Below are 23,613 nucleotides of genomic sequence, written 5' to 3'. Positions count from 1 at the left end.
TAGCAGCGGTAACGGTATGACCTTGATTATTTCAGTAACTGTTGTTATTCACATGCGTTTTCCTTCATTTCTCAGTATCTAATAAAGAACAGGTGACAGGAGAGGTCAGCGTAAGGGCGATATGCTATCGTTCGATGAGAAAGACGGAGAAGCCACACAGTTTGAGAGTAGGCTTATAGTTAGCGACAGAATAAAAGAGAAAGTTTAGCTAAATTATTTGATTATGTTTTATTAATGTGATTAAAACAGTTTCTTGAAGACCATTGGAATAAATAATCCTGTTCTTATAAGTGCCAATATAATATGCCAACTCGAAGACCATGTCTTTAGCTTTTTTGTATTATCAGGTTGATGCTACTTTCAGGATGGAGGAATTTATACAAAGTTACCTGTAAACGTATAGTAAACATAACACAAAGGGTGTCGATGAGAGAGTAGTGTTGTGTACCCACTTTTGCTCGGCATTCGGTAGGTACGTTTCAGAATTAAATCTTTCAAGGTAAGCACGCTTCGTGACACACGTCTGCTCATTAACTCCCTTTATTCCACACTTTTCCAGGCTCCTCCTCCTACATCCCATAACCACTTACACAACTGTAACCATGGATACGACACCCCCCCTTTACTTGGAATTGAACTCGTTGACAATAGCAGTATAATTAGGGTTCACACACACATAGTGTGGGAACCCTATTGTAATTGTTAGGATTTTTCTTTCTTATTATTCTTTGTCCCATTTTTTGACCTAAAACGTATTGTGCAGCCTAGACCGTAATGCCTAGAAACCCCAAACTTGGCAAAAAGGTTCAGTTAACTCCAAGGACCAGATTCCCATACAGGGACCCAAATTGGCCTGATGGTGGCGCTATAGCAGACCATATTGACTTTTTGTCCATATCTCCTACACCGTAAGTCCTAGAACCAAAATTCCAGTTCCTATACATTCCTTGACTAAATTCAATAGGACAATTAATATACAACCATTAAGCTCCGCCCACTTAGATTTCGAGTTAATTTGCATAATGTGCAAAATCACACACATCTTTGAGCGCGAACTAGTCCCTGGATTTTTCACATACATGCACATATGTGGTATCAAAACGTTCAGAAGAGTCTGAACTTTAAAATGTATCCAACAAAAATGCTAATTTCTTCACTACCTAGTCAGTATAAGCCAATCAAATGAGGGGGCGTAAATTCAATAGTAAATTTTGCGCATATGGAGCTCTAACTTAAGAAAACTTGCATGTAATGAGATGGCACTTCACAGACAGCTTCCCTGTGAGGGTCTAGGGCAGCTTGCAGAGGTTGCCATACCTCACCTGCTAGGGGGCGCTATAACATGCAAAAATTTGCCCCATGCACTCAGATTGGCCGATCCACATGAAACTTGGCAGACATCATCTATGGGCCTCTGGGAACCAGGTCCTAAAGCAGACACTCCATACTTCCAAAATGGCTGACGTAATCGGCCAATCAGTGATCGGCACGCGTTTGACAGGCTTACCATTGGTCGATCTGCACGAAACCTCTTGGGTGTGGACAAGTGCACGCCCCCTATGACATAATCCAGCCAGGTGTCGATTGGCCACTGGGGGGCGCTATTGCACAAAAAGCAAGTGTATCCCCTACATAATTCCACTTGGGAACATGCAATTGGACTCTTTTGATTCCTTGCAGTAGTGCGAACAACTTTCCCATTACATGTCCTATTAAAAAATGCACAGTTTATTTACAGTTAATAATAGTTTGAAATCATCACTTTTCATACTCCTCCTAGGATTTTCATACTATCATGTCAAGCAAAGTCTTATAATACTCTACAGAGTGTGAAATCAAAAAACAATCCAAAGATTTTGGATTTGAGGACACTTATACCTGCTAAATATTTTTTTAATGGACAGCATCGATACATATAATATTCATATTCTTAAAGCTCTTTCATATTTTACCCAATTCTGACCAAAATGCACAAGCCCATTCAGAATCCCATCCTGAACAAATTTGTCAAGTTTCATCTAAATCGGTTATCGTATGGCTCTACAGTGCAGTATTATATACAATGCATAAGAATGCATGTAAAGTCCCTCTGTCACCTTCTCCTTCTCACACGCACGCAAGCTGAAACTCACACTCTCAGTCTCTCTCACACTCTCACCCACATTCCCCCTCCCATCTCTGTGCCCTAAGTAAACATTGCTCTGGCTACCTAGATCTCTCTGTGTCTATTAACCAGGCACACACACATACAGGCACAAGCAGGCCTTCCTATAGCATTCACAATTGACACTTCCCTAGCCATACCCACCCATATCTCAGTGACTAACACATGCTTATACAAACTGATATTTGGCTTCTTTTTTGTCTCTCTCTCACACAAACACAGACACACACACCTTTATACCTATATGTATGTATAGTTTCTATGTATACTTATGTATGTATGTATTAGTATATGTTGTCATAGTTTGAATACATATACTACCACACACACACACACACACACACACACACACACTTCTACCTAAATGTATGTATAGTTTGTATGCATATCTATAGTATATGTATAGTATATGTCAGTCATACCAGTGATGTCAGTCATATCAGACATGCCAGTCCAGTCATGTCAGTTATATCAGTCATGTCAGTGATGCCAGTCATGTTCTGCCAGTCATGTAAGTCATGTCAGTCATATCAGTCATGTCAGTCCAGTCATGTCAGTCAAATCTTCAAATCATTACAGTCATGCCAGTTATGTCAGTCATATCAGTCATGTTAATTTTGTTCGTCATGCCAGTGATGTCATTCCAGTCATGCCAGTCATATCAGTTATGTCAGTAATGCCAGTCATGTCAGTCATGCCAGGCTTTGCAGACTACATTCATACTTTGAATACACAGGCAGTCATGTTAGGCGTGCTACGTGTACAAGGAGTGAATTAACTAAGCATAGTCTCTGGCTCCCTCAATCTCTCTCTGTCAGTAATATACAGGCCCAATCATGTATAGACAAGTGCAGGCCTTCCTATACTGTTCACATAGATGCAGCCATAGCCAGATGTGCTATTTTTGTGTCTCCCTTTCTGACACACACAGATGTCATCACACTCTACATCTGTAGAGCACACACTGGCCAAACCCAAACAGCTTTTTTTTCACTTTTAGGTCTAAAGGACCTTTTGGGCTTCCTTTTGCCTATTGAGGCCAAAATGCCTATTGGTGTGTGAACCCGCCAATCGCCGCTTGCGGCTATATTTACAACTTAGAATCACTTTGTGTTCCATTCACCCACTGCTTCATCTCTACAGTAACCATACCTGAGTTCTCACAACTTTTCCTTAACATTGTAAAACAAATTATTTATTATTATTAATAATTTTCCTTATATATATATATATATATATATATATATATATATATATATATATATATATATATATTGTATATGTCCATCAAGTCACTCAAACATAGTCAGAGAGTCTACTTGGCGGTCTCCTGGCTCTTTGTGGTCTCACAGGTGTGTCTGGTTGTGTCTGTGTGCGTGTATCAGTTTTCGTGTGTGAAGTCGGTGGAGCGGGCGACTGCTTGCCTTCCATGGCTACTTCACTGTGATCAATGCTCTCAGTCCCGTTTGTTTCTTCCTGTTCAGTGTGTGTGTCTTGCCTCAGTCCACTTCCTTCGTATTTCTTCACAAAGTTGGTGTTCCTTGCGTATTGTGCTCCAGTTGGTGATTGTACTATGACCTTGTTTCCTGTCTTGCTGATGATTTTGTGTGGTGTCGCATTGAATGTTGTTGTCAGTTTGTCTGTTTTGTCCTGTCTGATGAGAACAGTGTCTCCAACACTCACCTCTGAGTGCCGTGCTCCTCTGCGTGTGTCTGCATACATCTTGCTCTTTGCCTTTTGCTCTGTGTCACGATCACATACGTCTTGATCCGCGCGAGTCTCAATGAGTTCAGGCAACTTTCCTCGAATCTTCCGATTGAAGAGTAGTTCTGCTGGGCTTTTGCCTGTTGTGGTGTGGGTAATCCCACGGTATACAGTCACATACTTTCTTAGTTCTTTTTTCCAGTCCAGTCCATCTGACTGAGCTATTCTGATCCTTTTCATTAATGAAGAATTCTGACGCTCAACCTCTCCGTTGGCCTGAGCGTACTTGGGTGTTGTTTTCACGTGTGTGATCCCGTTCTCCTCACAGAACTGTCTGAATTGCTCTGACTTGAATTGCGGCCCGTTGTCTGACCTGCATGTGATTGGCAGTCCGTGTCTGCTGAAAATTGTCTCCATGCTGTCTATTACCTTGTCTGTTGTGGTTGAAGTCAGGATGTCATATTCGTAGTATCTACTGAAGTAGTCCACTACGACTAGGATGGAGTGATTGGATGGGAGAGGTCCCAGGATGTCGACTGCGACGTCTCGCCATGGTCCATCAGGTAGCGGCGTTGGTCTCAGAGGCTCGGGTGGGTCAGGCTTGGCCACTATTTGACAGCCGTGACAGGTTTTGCAGTGCCTCTCGGCTGCTCTATCCATCCCAGGCCACCACACTTTTGTTCTGAGGTGCTGCTTGGTTCCCACTATGCCTAGATGTCCTTCGTGGGCTAGCGCAAGTGCCCGTGCTCGCAGCACCTGTGGCAACACGATGCGTGTGCCTCTCAGAACTAGGTAACCTATGGCGCATAACTCTTGTGCCACAATTGCATACTGTTTGCATTTTTCAAAATGTCCTGTGTCGATGGCTTCGCGCAACTCAGATAACTCTGTGTCTGTGGCAGATGCTTCTTCCACTTCTCTGGTCGTGAGTGCTTTCGGCGTCGCGTTCACTGCAACAAACCTCACGTACTCGTCAGCTCCATGCTCGTGTTGTATTTCCCTCACTGTTTCAGTGAGGAGTCGTGACAGTGGATCGGCGATGTTGTTCTTCCCTGCTATGTGGACCACTTTGAAGTTGTACGGTTGTAGCCTCAGGACCCAGCGTTCTATCCGTGCGCATGGTTTGGAACGTGGACCATATATCACCTCCAGTGGTTTGTGGTCGGTGACCAGATCAAATTTTCTCCCATAGAGGTATGGATGTAATCTCTCACAGGCCCACACTAGACCTAGTGCCTCTCTCTCCGTCTGGGAGTATTTGCGTTCGCACAGTGTTAAGCTGCGACTCACATAGCATATTGGAACTTTACTTCCCTTCTGGTCTTGAATCAGTACTGCGCCTAATCCCACAGGGCTTGCGTCCACTATCACTTGTGTAGGAGCATATTTGTCAAAGTAAGCTAGTGTTGTGGTTCTAGCTAGCTCTGCTTTCAGGTTACTGAATGCTTGTCTCTGCTCTGGGCCGAATTTAAATGGTGTGTCTTTTCTTGTTAGGCGTCTCAGTGGTTCAGACAGAGTTGCAAACTGAGGGATAAACCTGCTACTGTAACCTACTAGCCCCAAGAAACTACGCACCTCTGTGGCGTTCTCTGGTTCTCTCGCTTCAGTCACAGCGCGCACTCTCTCCTCTGTTGGCCCGATTCCTTTCTCTGACAGCAGGATTCCCATGAAGATCAGTCTGTCCATGTTGAACTGGCATTTTTCTGGGTTCAAAGTCAGCCCGGTCTCTCTGAGCCTAGCCATGACAGCATGCAGTCGTTGATTGTGTGTCTCCCGGTCAGCAGCATGTATGATGACATCGTCGGAGATGTTCTCCACACCTTCAATCCCAGTTAGTGCACTGGCGATTTCATGTTGGTATTGCTCGCTGGCAGATGATACACCAAAGAGCAGTCTTTTGTACCTGTATATGCCATTGTGTATTGCAAATGTGGTGATCTCGCGTGACTCTGGGGTCAATTCCAGTTGGTGGTAACCCCATTTCAGATCCAGCTTACTGAATATGGTTGAGCCATTCATGCCCTGAAGTAGCTCGTCCACAGTAGGTATTGGAAAGCGTTCCCTCACTATTGCCTCATTCGCCCGCCTCATGTCAAGACATAGACGAACATCATTCCCTGGCTTTGGGACTATCACCACCGGGTTCACCCATGGGGTGGGACCATTGACAGGTTCGATAATGTCCAAGTCCACCAATTCTTTAATTCTGGACTCCACTGCCCCCCTAAGGTTGAATGGAATGCGCCTAAATGGCTGGGCTACAGGTCTCACCTCTGGGTCGATGTGCAGCTTGACCTGTCGTGTTTTTAATTTCCCTACTCCCCTGAACACCTCGGGATACTGCTGTTGGAGTGTATGCTTTAGGTCAGTCACAGCGGAGATGTTGGCGCCTATTCTCAACACCCTCAGGCGTGTTGCCGTTTCCCTCCCCAGCAGTGGTTCACCGTTTCCCTTGACCACGATGAATTCAGCCTGTTCGGTTTTGTTCCCAATGGAGATGTCACACGTAAACGCACCTTTGACTGCGAGTGGTTCACTGGAGGAATAGGAATAAAGCCTCCTTTCTGTCTTAGGGACATAGGAGTGACATTTTATATGTCCTGCTTTCAACTTTTCCCATGCATTTTCCCCCATCACATTGCTTGTAGCCCCTGAGTCGACCAGCATTTTCACATTCACTCCCCCAACACGGAATGTAAGCCTTTCGGGCATGTCACCATCGTTGACTACAAATGCAAAGTCATTTCTTGAATCTTCGACGCTATTTACAGCCTGTCTACTTCTCAAATTCTTGGTGCGGCACACTTTTGCATAATGGTCTTTCCCGTGGCATTTATTGCAGGTCTGCCCACGTGCGGGGCATTTCGGATCTCGTCCCATATGGTCGCTATTGCCGCATCGGTAACATTTTCCGTCATTTTTACAGTATTTGCCTTGTTTTGCCTTTGCATTTCCACTTACTTGCTTTCCCCTCTTTCCATTCGAGGAAATGTGGTTGACCGTCTCCGCGGCCTCTTTCGTTGCAACTGACATGGCGGACATTTGCTCCTCGATGCTCTCACAGCGTGCTGCTGTTTCCAGTGCACGTGCTAGCGTCAGTTCACGACCCACTTCTAGCAACTTTCTCCTCACGTAATCGGACGTTCCTCTACTCAAAATTGCATCCCTAATCTGGTTATCTGAATCGTCACCATATCCACAGTCTCTCACAACTTGTCGTAGGCGAGTAGCAAATTGTTGCACGGTCTCACCTGGCTTCTGGTGCAATTTTTGGAACTCGTGCCTAGCTAGCGCAGTATTCACTTGAGGTATGAAGTACTCGTTCAAAGCATCGACAGCTTCCTTGTAGTCTGCTGGGCCACCGGTATCTTGTAAAGTCGAGAAGATGTCTTGTACGTCCGGTCCAGCCAGATGCAGAAGAAGTGCACGTCGCCTTTGCCGCGTAGCCGCTGGGGTATCTTCCTCCAAGATTAGCCCTTTGCCGTCTGCGTATAGCTCAAACGACGTCAGCCAACGCCTCCACCTTGTGCCTAGCGTTGCCGGCTCGGTATAGCATGCGAAGTGCTGAAACCCGGATTTCTCCATACTGAACTAGCCAAACTATTTAAATTTACTTATTGCTTTGTAAATTAATTTTTCACTCCTCGTCGCCAATGTTGTGTACCCACTTTTGCTCGGCATTCGGTAGGTACGTTTCAGAATTAAATCTTTCAAGGTAAGCACGCTTCGTGACACACGTCTGCTCATTAACTCCCTTTATTCCACACTTTTCCAGGCTCCTCCTCCTACATCCCATAACCACTTACACAACTGTAACCATGGATACGACAAGTAGAACAAGAGAATTTCTGTATTGTGACTGTGAAATCAAATCAAATCCTTAATCTTCAAGAAACTGCTTTAAACAGTTTGTGATAATCTGTTGTCTTATTGATGTGTGAAATATTATTCATTACAGCTCATATCACTTGTTCACTTACTATGCAGTATGTCTTTTTTTTTTTGTATATTTACCATTCTCTTGCAGATTGTGTTAAAGGACTCCAAGCCTGTGATTTTGACACACTGTCAGTGCTCTTGTGTTGCTGGAACAGTTTTATGCAACCATGTTGCTTTACTGTACCAGACAGCACATTATTCCCAGCTGGGAATACATGCAGTTCCTCCTGTCCGTAGCTGCACAGAGAAGGAGCAGGCTTGGCACAAACCTCGAACAATGGTATGCCTGTTTGAAAACTTTTTGAATAGTGAAGTTTTAAGTAATTTTACCTTTTTTACATGTTTTTGTTTATTTTTATATTGCCAGGGAATAAAACCAGGCCCTGTGGAAAGTATGGCAATTGTTTCAGCAAGACATGAAGAGAGGAAAGTGGCTGAGGGAGTGAGGTAAGATATAAAATATATATCATTTTAATTCTGACTTTGAATTTCAGTAAAATACAACAAATGTAAAAACATATACACAGACTGTGCTTGGTAGAATTTGTTTTGTTTTGTGTTTTACGCAGGAGCACAGTCTTCAAAGCTGTGACTGGGGATCTGCCTGATGTTTCAGTGCTTCGAGTGGCAGAGGTATATGCTGGTTTCAAGAAGGATGTTGCACCGATGATTACAACAATGGACATGTCTCCCGGTATACCATTGGTTGACTCAGCCTTTGGTAAAGTTCAAGCAGGTAGTGTGCTTTCTTATCAGCAGCCAGCAAAGAAATCCCCGCACATCACACGACATAAGGATGCTCCACCTTCACCACTTTTGCCATTGAAGGACTACCATCTTGAGCAATCTCAGTGCACATTTGTACCCAGTGAGCAGGAGATGTTACACCTGATTTCATTGGCAGTAACACCTGAGATCGCTAACCAGATTGAGAAGGCAACAAGGTCACAGAGTTCATCCCGAGAGTGGCATGAACTACGGAAGCCACGCGTGACAGCTTCACGCTTCAGAGAGATTTGCCACGTCAGGGGGTGGAGTTCAGCAGAAAATCTGGCTCAAAGAATTTTGAAGGGCACTCACCAGACAGCTGACATGAGACGGGGGCTGGCAATGGAGACTGCTGCTGTGGAAGAGTACTGTGGCTTGAGAAATGTCAACTTCTCACCTTGTGGTTTTCTTGTACACCCAGATGCTCCTTGGTTGGGGGCCTCTCCTGATGGTCTCATTTATGATCCCAGAGAGTACCCACCTTATGGCCTTGTAGAGGTTAAATGCCAAAATATCAGGAGTTATGTTGACTGCACTTACCTTGGTGCTATGAATGGCACCCTTGCTCTGAAGCACCAGCATGCCTATTACTGGCAAATTCAGGGACAGCTGTTGATCTCAGGGCTGAAATGGTGTGACTTTGTGGTTTATACACATGATGACATATTCATTGAGCGAATTCACATTGATAGCCAAGTGAGAAAGACAATAAGAGAAAAGTCAGATTTTTTTTTTTTTACATTTATCTGCATAAGTGTCTTTCTTCAAAGATGTGTTGATATAATGGCTCATATGTAGATACACCACATAAGCCCAGAGTTGAGGACTTCCCAGTAAGGTCCCCCCCCCCTATTGGTAGGCTTAATTATTTATTAAAAATGGTTATATTGTTAAGTAATCCTGTTTCGTTAAATACTTACCTGGTTTACCTGTATGACATAATGTCATGTTTTTGTTGTTCATCAGGAAAGAATTGTTTCAGTGTTTATTTTGTTGCCTCTTAGTTCATTAACATATAAAACATGTTTTCATGTAATGCAGAGTTCATAATGTGTACACAAGTTATTCATTTTTTCCACACAATTACTTTTGTTTCTTCAAAATACACATGATGAAATGTAAAACCTACATTTAATCATTGATTATTTTTAAGGTACGATCAATACTACATACATGTATGGGGAATAATACTACAGAAATACATGCAATGGTGTGTGTAAAGGTTTATTTGTAATATTTGAACTTTGAGTAACATTCTAATTTGAATGATAAACTTTAGTATTGATACATGGGTAGAACAGAACATTGTATAAGTAGATTTGATGATTGTACAGTATTGTGTGTAAATAAAAATCTTTTATATTTTTGTAATATGTAATATCAAATGCTGCTGTTTGACTTTAAAACAAATCGAATAGTCAGAAGTGCAGGCCTGTAAATCTAATTAGTCTTAATTCCTCCATAAGTACACAGTATACAATTTGGTAATCAAAGTTAAATAGCAAAACAAACATGTAATATCATCAGTATCTTCTAAATTATATATTTATAGATTCACTTTTTAAATTGCTTTGCTGTTTGTGTGTAAACTTTGTCTACTGACCTTTTGCCCATTCTTTTACTAAAGGTCCATTCTGGTAGTTCACTAGTAGACACGCAACAGTGTAAAACTGGTTAATAGTTCCTGTGATGCTCAGAGGGATAACTGTGTCAAAAAGCTTGTGCTGCTTCACCCTGCGTATCAGGCGCTCCACGTGAACCCGAAGTCGTTCAAGTCTCCCTGACCTCAGAGGCTGGCATCTGGGATCTGCTGGACAGGAAAGCAGGTCTGTGGACTTTACATGGCACACAGTCATCCACAAGAAAGCCTCTGTCCACCATTATGGCCATCTCTTGTGTTAGCAACTGCACAATCCCTGACTCCTTCAGAATTTGTTTGTCGCTGATAGAACCTGCGTACAAGGCAGAGACGAAAGTGACAGCACCATGAGGTGCCATGCCAACCAAGCCCTTGAAAGTGCAATGAGACTTGTAGCTTGAGAACACTTCACTTTGCAGGAGAAGAGAAGATGGTGTTTGACAACGCAGTTCTGTGCAATCAAGGATGACCTGTGTATCTGCATAGTCCTTGAATTCTTCTGGTAGGTGAGCCTTGGTTGCTTTCTGTGACATCCATATGCACACAGCCCCAAGCACTGTGTACAAGTAATTTGCCCATGTTACCAGAATTCGACTCACAGTGGATTGACTGATGTTAAATCTGTGGGCCAGGTCCCTCTGTTTCAGTCCCAGGGAGAGGTAGTTCATAAATAAAAAAAATTCATCTATGGGTTGCAGGGATTGTGTCTGGAAAATGATAAATATGTTTGATGCATAAATCTTATCTCTGTGAACAAAATCATTTAGAAATGACATTAGTTCATGTAGTTTATTAGACTTACTGCAGGACAAGGAATGATGTCTTGATTCTTCTTGGATGCCGCTCTTGCTCTGGTGATACGCAACATTTTGCCCGTTGATGGTTCTATAAGGCTCCAAAATGCCATTAGATGGTTGTATGTTGCAAACCTGTGTTGTAGAAAAAAAACACTGGCTTAAATCATCTTCAAACCAGCTTCTGGAAAAAGTTATTCTTAACTAGAACCTCTGCATCAGTATTGGGTTGATTCAAGGAATGAGCCATTTTGAACACTTGCTTACTTTGTATTACTAGGAAGCAGCCCTCTTTTTAAACATCAAAGGGGTATTGCTCGTGAATTAGGACTAAACACATACAGTATCTTGGTTGAGTATGGTAGCTATGCATACATCACGTTTAACCTACCTTGTATAGAAGCGTATGTCTTCGTCAGAAGATGCAAATCTCCTCAAACAGAACCGCTGTCTTACGGATAAATCTTCTATTTGAGACCGTAACCTCTCTACCTCTTCACGCAGCTCATCAGTCTGCTGGAGTGCCAGATCAAGGGCTGCGGGATCGGGGACAGCGCAATAGTCATGTTCAAACAGGTGATTCTCTTCCACTGGCTCCTCTTCACCCAGAGGTTCATCAGATGGACGTTTTCTCCTTTGCCAAACGCTTGGTCTCGATACTGGAACACTGTAGTTGTTCCATTGAAATAAAACTGGAACAGCTCCCTTGCGAAGTCTCCGACGTCCGTTAGTTTTTGGTGGTTCAATTAGATCCTCTTGAAGGAAACGTGGACTGCACACCCTTGTATGGTTGGTAATAGTAAAACTGTCCCGTCGAATGTTTACAATCCATGTTTTACGTAAATCTTTATCCACCGGAAAAGTATGAAAGCTAAGCACAGTATTGTACTTAGCAGAAGCCTCACACAGGGGTACACAGCAATGTTCTGCTGTAGAGCCAATACATCGCTGCTTTTTAAACGGTCTTAAGCTCATGTTCAGTAGAATTGTGGGCTAATAGGTAACAACTGTGAAAAAAACATTTACAAAAAAATGGTAAAATGTGTTATAATGTGTTCAAATAGAAACCGCACTCACCGCCGAACAAGCTATTTGCTACTGAAAACGCTGCACCGGAAGTCGGCAAACTGGCTGGTTTTTAGGCGGAAATACGTAGGGACTACTTCGTGCATAGAGTCTATTGCAGAAACTTAGGTTGACCTGTCCACCTGCTCCCCTAGTGGGCTGGTGGCGCTACTGCACTCCAGCAGTGGCAGCACAGTAGTTTTATATAAACCTTTGTGATTTTGATAGCACTACCATTATCAGTAGTTTTATATAAACCTTTATGTGATTTTGATAGTACTACTACTATCAGTAGTTTTATATAAACCTTTATGTGATTTTGATAGTACTACTACTATCAGTAGTTTTATATAAACCTTTATGTGATTTTGATAGTACTACCACTATCAGTAGTTTTATATAAACCTTTATGTGATTTTGATAGTACTACTACTATCAGTAGTTTTATATAAACCTTTGTGATTTTGATAGTACTACCACTATCAGTAGTTTTATATAAACCTTTATGTGATTGTGATAGTACTACTACTATCAGTAGTTTTGTATAAACCTGTGACGGGCGGGGGTGAGCAACAAAAAGGAAGCGATCACTCCAGGTCTCAGGGAAAAAGGATGGTTTAATAGAAAGTGTGCAAACCTAAAACCCGTGCACTATCTCCAAATTAAGGATATAATGACCAGCGGTCAACTGGTACAAAGACAAGACATATATAGGCAAACAAACGACCCTCAGGTGAGACGGATCACGGGCTCCGCCCACCTGAGGGACGCACATGACGTCACCAAACAACAACAGCAGCCGCTGTGGACGGAGGCGGCCGGTAGGGGGCCGCCCCACCGTGACAGACCCCCCCACCAAGCCGCACTCCCCTCCACTGGGTGTGTGGCACACAGCGGCTGCACACAAAACATGAAGGGGCAGGAAGGCAGAGACAGGCAGGAACACACCTCCTGCCGTCCAGGAGCTGAAACATAAAACACAAAACATTACACAGCTCACCTCCCCGGGCGGGACCCTGGACCGACCGGGCCGTTAACAACACAAAACCATGCCCCGGTCGGTCACAGGGCCCTCACGCCCTAACCGGCTTTCAGCCGGTAAGCCCCACGGGTGTGAGGACGAGGGGCTACGGCTCCTCTTTTGTCCCTCGTGTGTGTGTGCGTGCAGGCTACCTCTCCAAGGCGTGGCTACTTCACCTACCTCCTGGACCTACCTCCTCCCAGAGCTGACCCCTGCCTTCTGCTAGGGATCACCCCAGCCTCCTGGGGAGCCAACCCCTCCCGGGGCCTCTCATCTCAAGGTGGACTCCTCCACCCAACCCAGGAGCGCCAGAGACCAAGGCCCAGAGCACCCCCGACGCGGGCTAGGGAGCAGCCCCAAGGGCCTCCTGGTCACCCCGGGCAGGAGGGAGGATCTCCATCCCCAGCAGGAGCTTTTCAGACCGGAGCCCCATGGTCCCCAAACATCCGGGGGCCCCAGCCCTCTAGGGAGGGGCTCTTCACGACCGGGTTCCGGTCACCCCACAACACAAGGGGGCTCCTGCCAGGTGGAGACCCTCACAAGGTCCAGGAACACTGCCAAGGAGAAGCACCTGCACAAAGAACTCAACCTCACACACACACACAAACACAAAACACAAACGCGCCTTACCCTATTCAGGGTCTCCCTCGGGAGAGACGCCCTCCGTGCCACACCCCATGGCACGGGACCACAGCCGGTCCCCCCCCAAACACACATTCAGGGGGAGGAGCATGCATGGAATTACACGCAAACAGTCGACAACACGCTGGGACACAACACACACGCAAAGACTAGACAAGCAAACAAACGGTGTACAAACAAACAGACGGGACCCACACATGCGCGCTCTACATACACATACACAATAGTGACGCGCCGCTCCGAGTCGCAGTCGCTCCCCACATAAAACACAAGACACACGGGGAGCGAGGCGACAGTGACAAGCGGCGACCGCGTCACACATGAAACATTTAACATGAAACAACGAGCACGCACACGGATCCACACGTCCGTCAACATTTACACATTTTTCCCACACAAAACATGAAGAGCGCTCCCAGGGAAGACGTCCTGGTCCTCGCCGCGCCACAAACACAAACACAGCGGAGCTCTTCAAACAAACAAACAACAAAAACGAAGAGTATTTCCAGGACGAGAGCCCTGTCCCTCGCCGTGCCACAAACAACACAAAAGCACGGCGGATCTCTTCAAACAAACACTACGCAGACAAACACTTACCACGAGACATGACCACGAACGAAGGAGAAAGAAAAAGAGACTCGGTGGCTTCCGAAGGGTGGCTGGTCATTCTGTGACGGGCGGGGGTGAGCAACAAAAAGGAAGCGATCACGCCAAGTCTCAGGGAAAAAGGATGGTTTATTAGAAAGTGTGCAAACCTAAAACCCGTGCACTATCTCCAAATTAAGGATATAATGACCAGCGGTCAACTGGTACAAAGACAAGACATATATAGGCAAACAAACGACCCTCAGGTGAGACGGATCACGGGCTCCGCCCACCTGAGGGACGCACATGACGTCACCAAACAACAACAACAACAGCCGCTGTGGACGGAGGCCGCCGGTAGGGGGCCGCCTCACCGTGACAAAACCTTTATGTGATTTTGATAGTACTACTACTATCAGTAGTTTTATATAAACCTTTATGTGATTTTGATAGTACTACCACTATCAGTAGTTTTATATAAACCTTTATGTGATTTTGATAGTACTACTACTATCAATAGTTTTGTATAAACCTTTATGTGATTTTGATAGTACTACTACTATCAGTAGTTTTGTATAAACCTTTATGTGATTTTGATAGTACTACCACTATCAGTAGTTTTGTATAAACCTTTATGTGATTTTGATAGTACTACTACTATCAGTAGTTTTGTATAAACCTTTATGTGATTTTGATAGTACTACCACTATCAGTAGTTTTGTATAAACCTTTATGTGATTTTGATAGTACTACCACTATCAGTAGTTTTATATAAACCTTTATGTGATTTTGATAGTACTACCACTATCAGTAGTTTTATATAAACCTTTATGTGATTTTGATAGTACTACCACTATCAGTAGTTTTATATAAACCTTTATGTGATTTTGATAGTACTACTACTATCAGTGGTTTTATATAAACCTTTATGTGATTTTGATAGTACTACTACTATCAGTGGTTTTATATAAACCTTTATGTGATTTTGATAGTACTACTACTATCAGTGGTTTTATATAAACCTTTATGTGATTTTGATAGTACTACCACTATCAGTAGTTTTATATAAACCTTTATGTGATTTTGATAGTACTACTACTATCAGTAGTTTTATATAAACCTTTATGTGATTTTGATAGTACTACTACTATCAGTAGTTTTATATAAACCTTTATGTGATTGTGATAGTACTACTACTATCAGTAGTTTTATATAAACCTTTGCATCTGTTTATGCAGTTTCACGGTAGCGTTTTCCATGACTGTGATGATTACTCTCACACGTTTCCTGTCCCAGTCCCTGCCTACAATTGTTGTGTGTGTGGGTGTGGGTGTGTGTGTGGGTGTGGGTGTTCGCTCTCTCTGTAGGTGCACCGAGCATGCTGGAGACGGGCCGCTCAGAGTGTAAGCGTAATCTCTGATTAAATGTTTAAACCCTCTCTGATTAGTCTGATTTAAATGTTTAAACCCTCTGCATAGACACGCTGCTGGATTGTGTTTTCTTTTTTCCTGTGTACTCTTAGTGTAACCCCTCCCTAAAGGCGCCCAATATAAATTTAGGGGGCGTACATCTCAAAATACAATGGTTTGCAGTTTTAAATACCCTTTAGCTAAATAAGTTAACGTTTCACAGATGACACAAGGGTGCCTCCATAACCGTTTTCAATACTTCATTAAACCCTACGGTGTAAATGCCGACATTCATAAGAAATAGCCCACACAAAGGGGTTTGTAGAAAATAAAAGATGGAGCGATTTCCTGTCTTTTTATTTTCTGATATATGAATAAAACAAAAGAATAAATTCAAATCCAAAATCAAGTTTTAAGTAAAACACTCCCACTTCAATATATATATTACATATATATATATATATATAGGGCTTATGTGTTCCCCAAACGTAGATTTAAACCGTACGAATTAAACCCTGAGCTTAGTAAACAGGAAAACGAATGAGAGATAAAAAAAGAACACCCATAACACAGTTCAAGCGCTTTTCGTTGGGGCCCAGTATGTTGGTGCACTTATTACTCCACTTCGAACGGCGGAAATGAAAGTGAATTGAATGGGTCAACCCAGTCAGTTGGCTCGTTACTCACAGTTCACCTCGAGATCACAGTTCACGGAGCAACGGAGATCCCAGGCGTAACGCAGCAGTCCTCAGCACTCACGCCGGCCGACAACGTAGTCCGTGCGTGACAGTAAGTTCAAAGCACCGTCGTTTAACTCGCACACGATGCCCGGCCTTGCCGCTCCAGACAGACGCGAGGAAACGCAGCAACACCAGCTCGTAGTCACTGCTATGCTCTGATACTCACAGTCCAACCGATCCGCTTCTTCAAAGTTTTTTTTTTTGTAAAACTAAACTAAAACGCTGCAGTTTGTACCACTATATAGTGCAACAGCACCGTAACGTTGTTACAGAGCGAATGGAAAGTAAATAAAACGCTCCGAAAAAAGTCTGAACACACTTCTCTCTTCGGCTTCTCTCTCTCCTCGTTTTCTTTCTTCTCTAACCTTTTCCAATCCATCCCAGAACCCCGGGAAAGAGAAAATGCCGCGAAAACAGAAAAGGCTTCTGGGAAAAGCAGTTCTTTTATACTTACAATAAAAAAACAAAGAAGATAATACAAATACACAGGACATTTTTAAGGGTCCTACATTCTCCCCCCACAAAAAAAAAAGCGTGTCCCCAGGCTGGGCTCTCATTTTCTTAGGACTAAACACTTTCTACTTAATACACTTGTAACAAAGCTATTTCACAAGAACTGGACAAGGCACAAATACAGATGCACGCATACAGGTCACACATAAAGCTTGAGAGTTGCACCACCAAGCATGATAACTATTGTAATGCAAGGGGAAATGTACACACTCTGTTTTAGGCACTCCAGCACTACACTGATTAGCTATCACAGGTTCTTTACTAGGGTCACCTAACCTATCATAGGTTAAACGCTCTGCAGGCCTCCTACTTCTCTCTGATCTTCTAGGACCTTCTGGTTCTTCTGCCCCATTTGTACTAGAGGGATCATCGGCACTGCACTCACTCTGGCTATCTTCTACCTCCCTAACAGGTGAAGAAACTACAGTGTCGGATAATGTGTCAAATAAAGTTCCCGGTGTAATGTCATGAGGATCACACTCTATTATGGGCTCACCTGACCCCTCTTTGTCCATCCGGGAATCCTGCAGAGTGTCCTCGGCCTCCCATCCATACTCAGACTCACTATCTGAGAGGTACTGTAGGGCACACTCAGGACCTTCACTAGTCTCAGCTGATGCTAGATCAGAAACTGGTTCAGACGACTCAGGGACAGAAGCGGCTCTTTGGTCTTTGGCCTTCCTTTTCCTGAAAACTCTCGGCGAAGCAACTGGACTGGAGTCAACTCCTGGGCTTAATCTAACCTCCTGCCCAAGCGGTAAGAGATGATTACGGTGCATGACCTTTGAAGGCCCCACACCATTCACAGGCTTTAAGCGATACACTGGCAGGTCAGACAGTTTACTCTCCACTGTGTAGGGACTGGGACCCCATCGATCAGCCAGTTTCTGTTTTCCCTTGAGCCCAAGATTTCTGATGAGAACTCTGTCCCCTGGGCTTAGACAGTGGTAGCGAACCTTCTGGTCATAGCGCTGTTTGTTATTCTGGTTCATCTTTGCAGAGGTAGCTTGAGCCAACTTATAGGCTTGTTCAAGTTCCTTTTTCATTCTTGACACATATTTCAAGTGTGACGCTTTTGAGGCCCCATCGGCAGAGGTTCCAAAACACACGTCAATGGGCAGTCTAGCCTCTCGGCCAAATAGAAGGTAGTATGGGGAGAAACCTGTGGCCTCATTTGGAGTACAATTATATGCATGCACCAGGTGAGTGATGTGCTGGCTCCACTTTGGCTTTTGGCGTGTGCTCAGGGTTCCCAACATATCCAGCAATGTCCGATTAAATCGTTCGGGTTGGGGGTCACCTTGAGGGTGATAGGGGGAAGTCCTGGATTTCTTCACTCCCAGCATTGTCAGCATCTCATGGATCAGTCTGCTTTCGAAGTCTCTCCCTTGATCAGAGTGAATTCGGGTAGGCAGGCCATAGTGAATGAAATATTTCTCCCACAAGGTTCGGGCCACTGTTACAGCTTTCTGATCTTTGGTGGGAAAAGCTTGCGCATACCTTGTAAAATGATCCGTCACTACCAGGACACTGCATATGTTCTGAGAGTCAGGCTCAATGGACAGGAAGTCGATACATATAAGATCCATAGGTCCAGAACTACTTAGGTGGGACAAGGGAGCAGCTCTCTGAGGTAGTGTTTTCCTCTTGATGCACCGGTCACAGGTCTGACAATAAGCCTCTACCTCAAGCTTCATGCGAGGCCAGAAAAATCTATCACGTACTAGGGCATAGGTTTTGTCAAAACCCAGGTGCGCATTGTCATCATGCAGAGACTTTAAGACAATATTGTGAAACTGCTTGGGGAGCACTAGTTGTCGTCTTGTCCTCTGGTCGGACAGCTTAATCGTCCTGTACAAGAGTCCTTGCTCAAGAGACAATTTCTCCCACTCCCTCTTCAACACTTTAATGTTGGGATGTTTAGTCCGAATACTTGTGGCAGGTCTGCTCTGGCTGAGGGCCAACAAGACCTCCCCAATACTAGGGTCACTTTGCTGAGCAGCCTGAATTGCGTCTTTACTGAAAGTAGGCAGCTGATCAATTCCCACTTTAGTGCTCTGACAATATACTTCGGGTATGGCTGATGCATGGACTCCTATTTGATTCACCAGACAGTTTGGTTGAGAGCTCATCCCAGTGTCAATGAACAGTCCCTGGCACATAGCACGAACACCTGGAGCTGGAATTTCTTGCCATTCATCATCTAAAGAAAGACTTGCATGAGGACGTCTGGACAAAGAGTCAGCATCTACATTCTTGCGCCCTGGTCTATATTTCAGACCAAACGTGTAGGTGGACAAAGCTGACAACCATCTGTGGCCTGTAGCGTCAAGCTTTGCGGATGTCATTATGTAGGTCAGGGGGTTGTTGTCAGTTCTGACCTCAAAGGGGACTCCATAGAGATAATCGTGCAGTTTATCCACCACAGCCCATTTTAAAGCTAGGAATTCCAGTTTATGAGCTGGGTATCTCTTCTCAGATGGGGACAGACTTCTGCTGATAAAGGCCACAGGTCGCAACTGGTTGTCATGCTCCTGATACAAGACGCCACCCAAGCCATCTAGGCTGGCATCGACATGCAACACATAGGGCTTCTGGGCGTCAGCAAACGCCAGCACAGGAGTCTGGGTCAACTGAATTTTAAGCTCATTAAATGCAGCATCGCACTCCACAGTCCATCTGGAACCAAAAGGCTCAGTGCTTTTGACCTGAACATTGTTCCGCATAGACTTTCCAGTTTTTGTTTTCAGGTTGGCACGAGATGAAGAGCCCTGAAGCAACTCATTAAGAGGACGGCAGATTCTGGAGAAATCCTTCACAAACCGACGGTAATATCCACAGAATCCCAGAAAAGATCTGAGTTCGGACACTGTCTGAGGCTTGGGCCATGCTGACACAGCTTCAGTTTTTGATGGGTCAGTGGCTATCCCATCCTGGGACACAATGTGACCGACGTAGGTGACTGCTGTTCTCCCAAACTGGCATTTATCGAGTGACAGCTTTAGCCCTTCATCTCTTAACCGGTCAAGAACTTTAATGAGCCTTTCCTCATGTTCTTCCAGGGATCTTCCGAAAACAATCAAGTCGTCCAAGTACACCAAGACTTCCAGGAAGTTCATGTCTCCAACCGTGCGTTCCATAACCCTCTGGAAAGTGGCAGGGGCCCCAGAAATCCCTTGCGGCATCCGCTCGAATTGGTAGAACCCGAGTGGACAGATGAAAGCCGTCTTTTCTTTGTCCGCCTCGCTCATAGGGATCTGGTAGTACCCGCTTCTCAGATCTAACACTGTGAACCACTTACTTCCTGACAAGCTATGGAGTGCATCCTCAATTCTTGGAACTGTGTACTGATCAGGGACGGTTCTTTGATTCAGAGTCCGGTAATCCACGCACATCCTGACCTTGCCTGTCTTCTTACGAACCACGACTATTGGAGATGCATAGGGACTTTTTGACTCAGAAATGATGCCATTCTGTTTAAGCTCTTGCAAATGCTTGCGCACGTCCTCTATATCAGCTGGAGCTAAGCGACGAGATCTCTCTCTGAAGGGCTTTGGATCAGTCAATCGGATCTCATGCTGAGTACTCTTGGAACAGCCTACATCCCACTCATGGCAAGAAAACACTTCTCCTCTCTCCATCATTCTCTTACAGAGACGTTGCTTTGCCTCTTCTGGCATTGGGGAGTCCCCAAAATCAAAAGAACTGTGAGACAAGATAGTGGTTGGTTCAGAGATGGGGGTCTTCAGCTGGGGCACCATAGTGACAGGAAACATGCTGGCAAGAGGCATCCCTCTACTCAGAACAACAGGCTTACTGGACACATTTCTCACAGTGACAACCACACGTTTCTGTGACAGTACTGTTGCAGGGTGAACTTCAGGTCTCACTTGTATTTCTGCTGAAGTATGTGTATCTTCATGCTGATCTACTAATAGGTGTGAGTTGGTCAGTTCGCCGGGCAACTTGGGCATGCCAGCAACTCTAACAACTTGGCAGGGCTGCAACGTGATGGGCTGGGGCTGAACGAACCAAACAGTCCCTTTCTGTTCAGTTTCATCTGAAGCTGCGCCAGACTCTCTCAAGAACTCATAAGCTTCCCTAATCATGGGGTGTATGGTCATAGTGCTTAAAAATTGTTCCCCACCCTTAGATCTACATGAATTGAAAAGCTTTCTTACAGTCTGAGTGTTTGTTCCCACTAAAAGTGCTACAGAGGATTTGGAAACAGGGTCTGGACACACTAACGCTAATGTGTCTATGACTTCCTGCACCCCCGCAATTCCTCCAGTAAACTCTAGTTTGACTGACAGATACCCATCATAAGGATACTTGTGAGCACTAAGCCCCCATATTTCTAAATCTTCCACTGGCTCTATTGGCAAATGTGTCAAGTAAGCATCATAAAAGCTTCTGTACAAGATGGTGACCTGAGAACCACTATCTAAAAGTGCCCTAGTATAGATCCCCTCTATCTGCACTGGTACCTCTGAAGTGGGACCCACCAACCCCTTAGGTATTTTTGTGGTGCCTAAAAATGTAGATGGACATTGGGTGGAACGTGTCTTAACTAGAGCCCGGTGCCGTCCCTTCACAGAGCCCCCATGAAGTTTCCCTTCATCCGAGCAATCAGCTTCCGGTTCACCTTTCTCAAGTCTTCAGCTCCCTTACACTCTCTCTTGGTGTGTCCGTCTTCGCCACACCGGTAGCAGAAAATCCCTGCCAGGATTGTGTTGGGCTGGGACCTTGTCTTTTTTTGTGAAACTTCCTCTTGCACCTGTTGGTGGACAGTCTCAGTCCCTCCAGTCAACTCACGGGGTGTTGACCTCACTGTAGCCACATTCAAAAGCTTAGTGACTTGACTGGACAGCTCCTTTACTTCATTCTTCAAACTGTCCAGTTCAGAAGTCTTAGGTGACTGAGATACAAGAGTGGTAGCGACCTCTGCTCTCACAGTTTCTCTGGACTGTATCCAGTCTTCTTCCTCCCGAACCTCCCTTAGCAGTTGTGAAAAGGAAGGGGGGTCTCGCAAAGCATGGATGAGTCGGATCCTGAGAGCAACCAGGTCGTTAGTAAGAGCACCCTTCACCAGCTGCTCCACTCGTGTTTTATTCAAGTCGGCTGCTTCAATCCCTCCTTTAGACAGAGCCTGATGGAGGAGTTTATCCAGTCGGTACAGGAAACTGGATAGCTTTTCCCCTTTCTCTTGGTAGGTGTGCCGAAACTTTGCCATTAAATCTGTTCCACTTTCCATAGTCCCATAAGCAGTATCAAGAACAGCCAAGTAATCTATAACAGTGGCAGAAGGTTTGCTAACTTTTAGAAACCTAATAATATCAGCTGCTGGCCCCTTTAAACTTTCTACAATGCGCTGTTTCTTTGCTGCCTCACTACACTGCCATTCACTGACCATTTGATTAGCTTGCTCTGCCCAGATTTCATACTCCTCCTCACCAGGGGGAACAGGTCTCACTCCGGAGAACATCCTCAACTTCCTGTAGCCAGGCCCATCCGAGGATGCCTGACCACATTTGTCAATCAGTTTGCCTATAGCGTTCACTAGATCTGCACTTAGATCAGCTGTAGGGTGTTGATTTTCTTTAGCCAAGGACACTACATCATCCAGAGACTTGCCTTCTTGCTCTAGCAGTGTACACAGCCTTGACCGGAAAGCATCATCCCCTGAGCTAAAATGCTCAGCTCCTAAATGGCTCACTAGATGTACAGGCCAGGGTCCTACCTCCCCTTCAATGCCGACCTCAGGGGGCATGGTATGTGGCTCTAACATAGTGCTGGTTTCTATTAGAATAAACACTTGTTTGTCTGAGGAATTACGACGACCCCTTATCCTAGTACGCCCAAACACCTTGACTGTTCCCAACACTCTTAGGATAACCTCATCAGCCACCTCCCTGGGAACCTTACCCAGCACAACAGCACTAGCGGGATGAACGTTCTCTTGTTTACACCACTCAGTAGCTTCACTAAGTTCCATACTATGACTGCTAGTATCACATAAACAAACAAGAAATTTTGTACAGTTTTGTGTAAAAAAAAACAAATCCCAGCGGTGCCTCCAAAAATGTAACCCCTCCCTAAAGGCGCCCAATATAAATTTGGGGGGCGTACATCTCAAAATACAATGGATTGCAGTTTTAAATACCCTTTAGCTAAATAAGTTAACGTTTCACAGATGACACAAGGGTGCCTCCATAACCGTTTTCAATACTTCATTAAACCCTACGGTGTAAATGCCGACATTCATAAGAAATAGCCCACACAAAGGGGTTTGTAGAAAATAAAAGATGGAGCGATTTCCTGTCTTTTTATTTTCTGATATATGAATAAAACAAAAGAATAAATTCAAATCCAAAATCAAGTTTTAAGTAAAACACTCCCACTTCAATATATATATTACATATATATATATATATATATATATAGGGCTTATGTGTTCCCCAAACGTAGATTTAAACCGTACGAATTAAACCCTGAGCTTAGTAAACAGGAAAACGAATGAGAGATAAAAAAAGAACACCCATAACACAGTTCAAGCGCTTTTCGTTGGGGCCCAGTATGTTGGTGCACTTATTACTCCACTTCGAACGGCGGAAATGAAAGTGAATTGAA

General features: G+C 44.5%; 1 protein-coding gene and 1 long non-coding RNA gene across 2 annotated transcripts in view; one reads left to right on the top strand and one right to left on the bottom strand.

The window, feature by feature from the left end:
* LOC143487753 (NACHT, LRR and PYD domains-containing protein 3-like) overlaps nucleotides 1-23,613 on the top strand; it is a 291,094-nt gene that overhangs the window by 263,796 nt on the left and 3,685 nt on the right. The window lies entirely within an intron of this gene.
* LOC143487786 (uncharacterized) lies at nucleotides 9,661-11,711 on the bottom strand. The gene is made up of 3 exons (XR_013124365.1): nucleotides 11,400-11,711; nucleotides 11,017-11,143; nucleotides 9,661-10,921 (listed from the first exon to the last, which is right to left on the bottom strand). It is a non-coding gene; the product is annotated as an uncharacterized LOC143487786 (long non-coding RNA).

This window comes from Brachyhypopomus gauderio, unplaced genomic scaffold, assembly GCF_052324685.1.
Source record: "Brachyhypopomus gauderio isolate BG-103 unplaced genomic scaffold, BGAUD_0.2 sc50, whole genome shotgun sequence".
NCBI classification, from domain to species: Eukaryota; Metazoa; Chordata; class Actinopteri; order Gymnotiformes; family Hypopomidae; genus Brachyhypopomus; species Brachyhypopomus gauderio.
The sequence above is the reverse complement of the archived record's forward strand: the minus strand, read 5'-3'. Positions and strand labels throughout refer to the sequence as shown.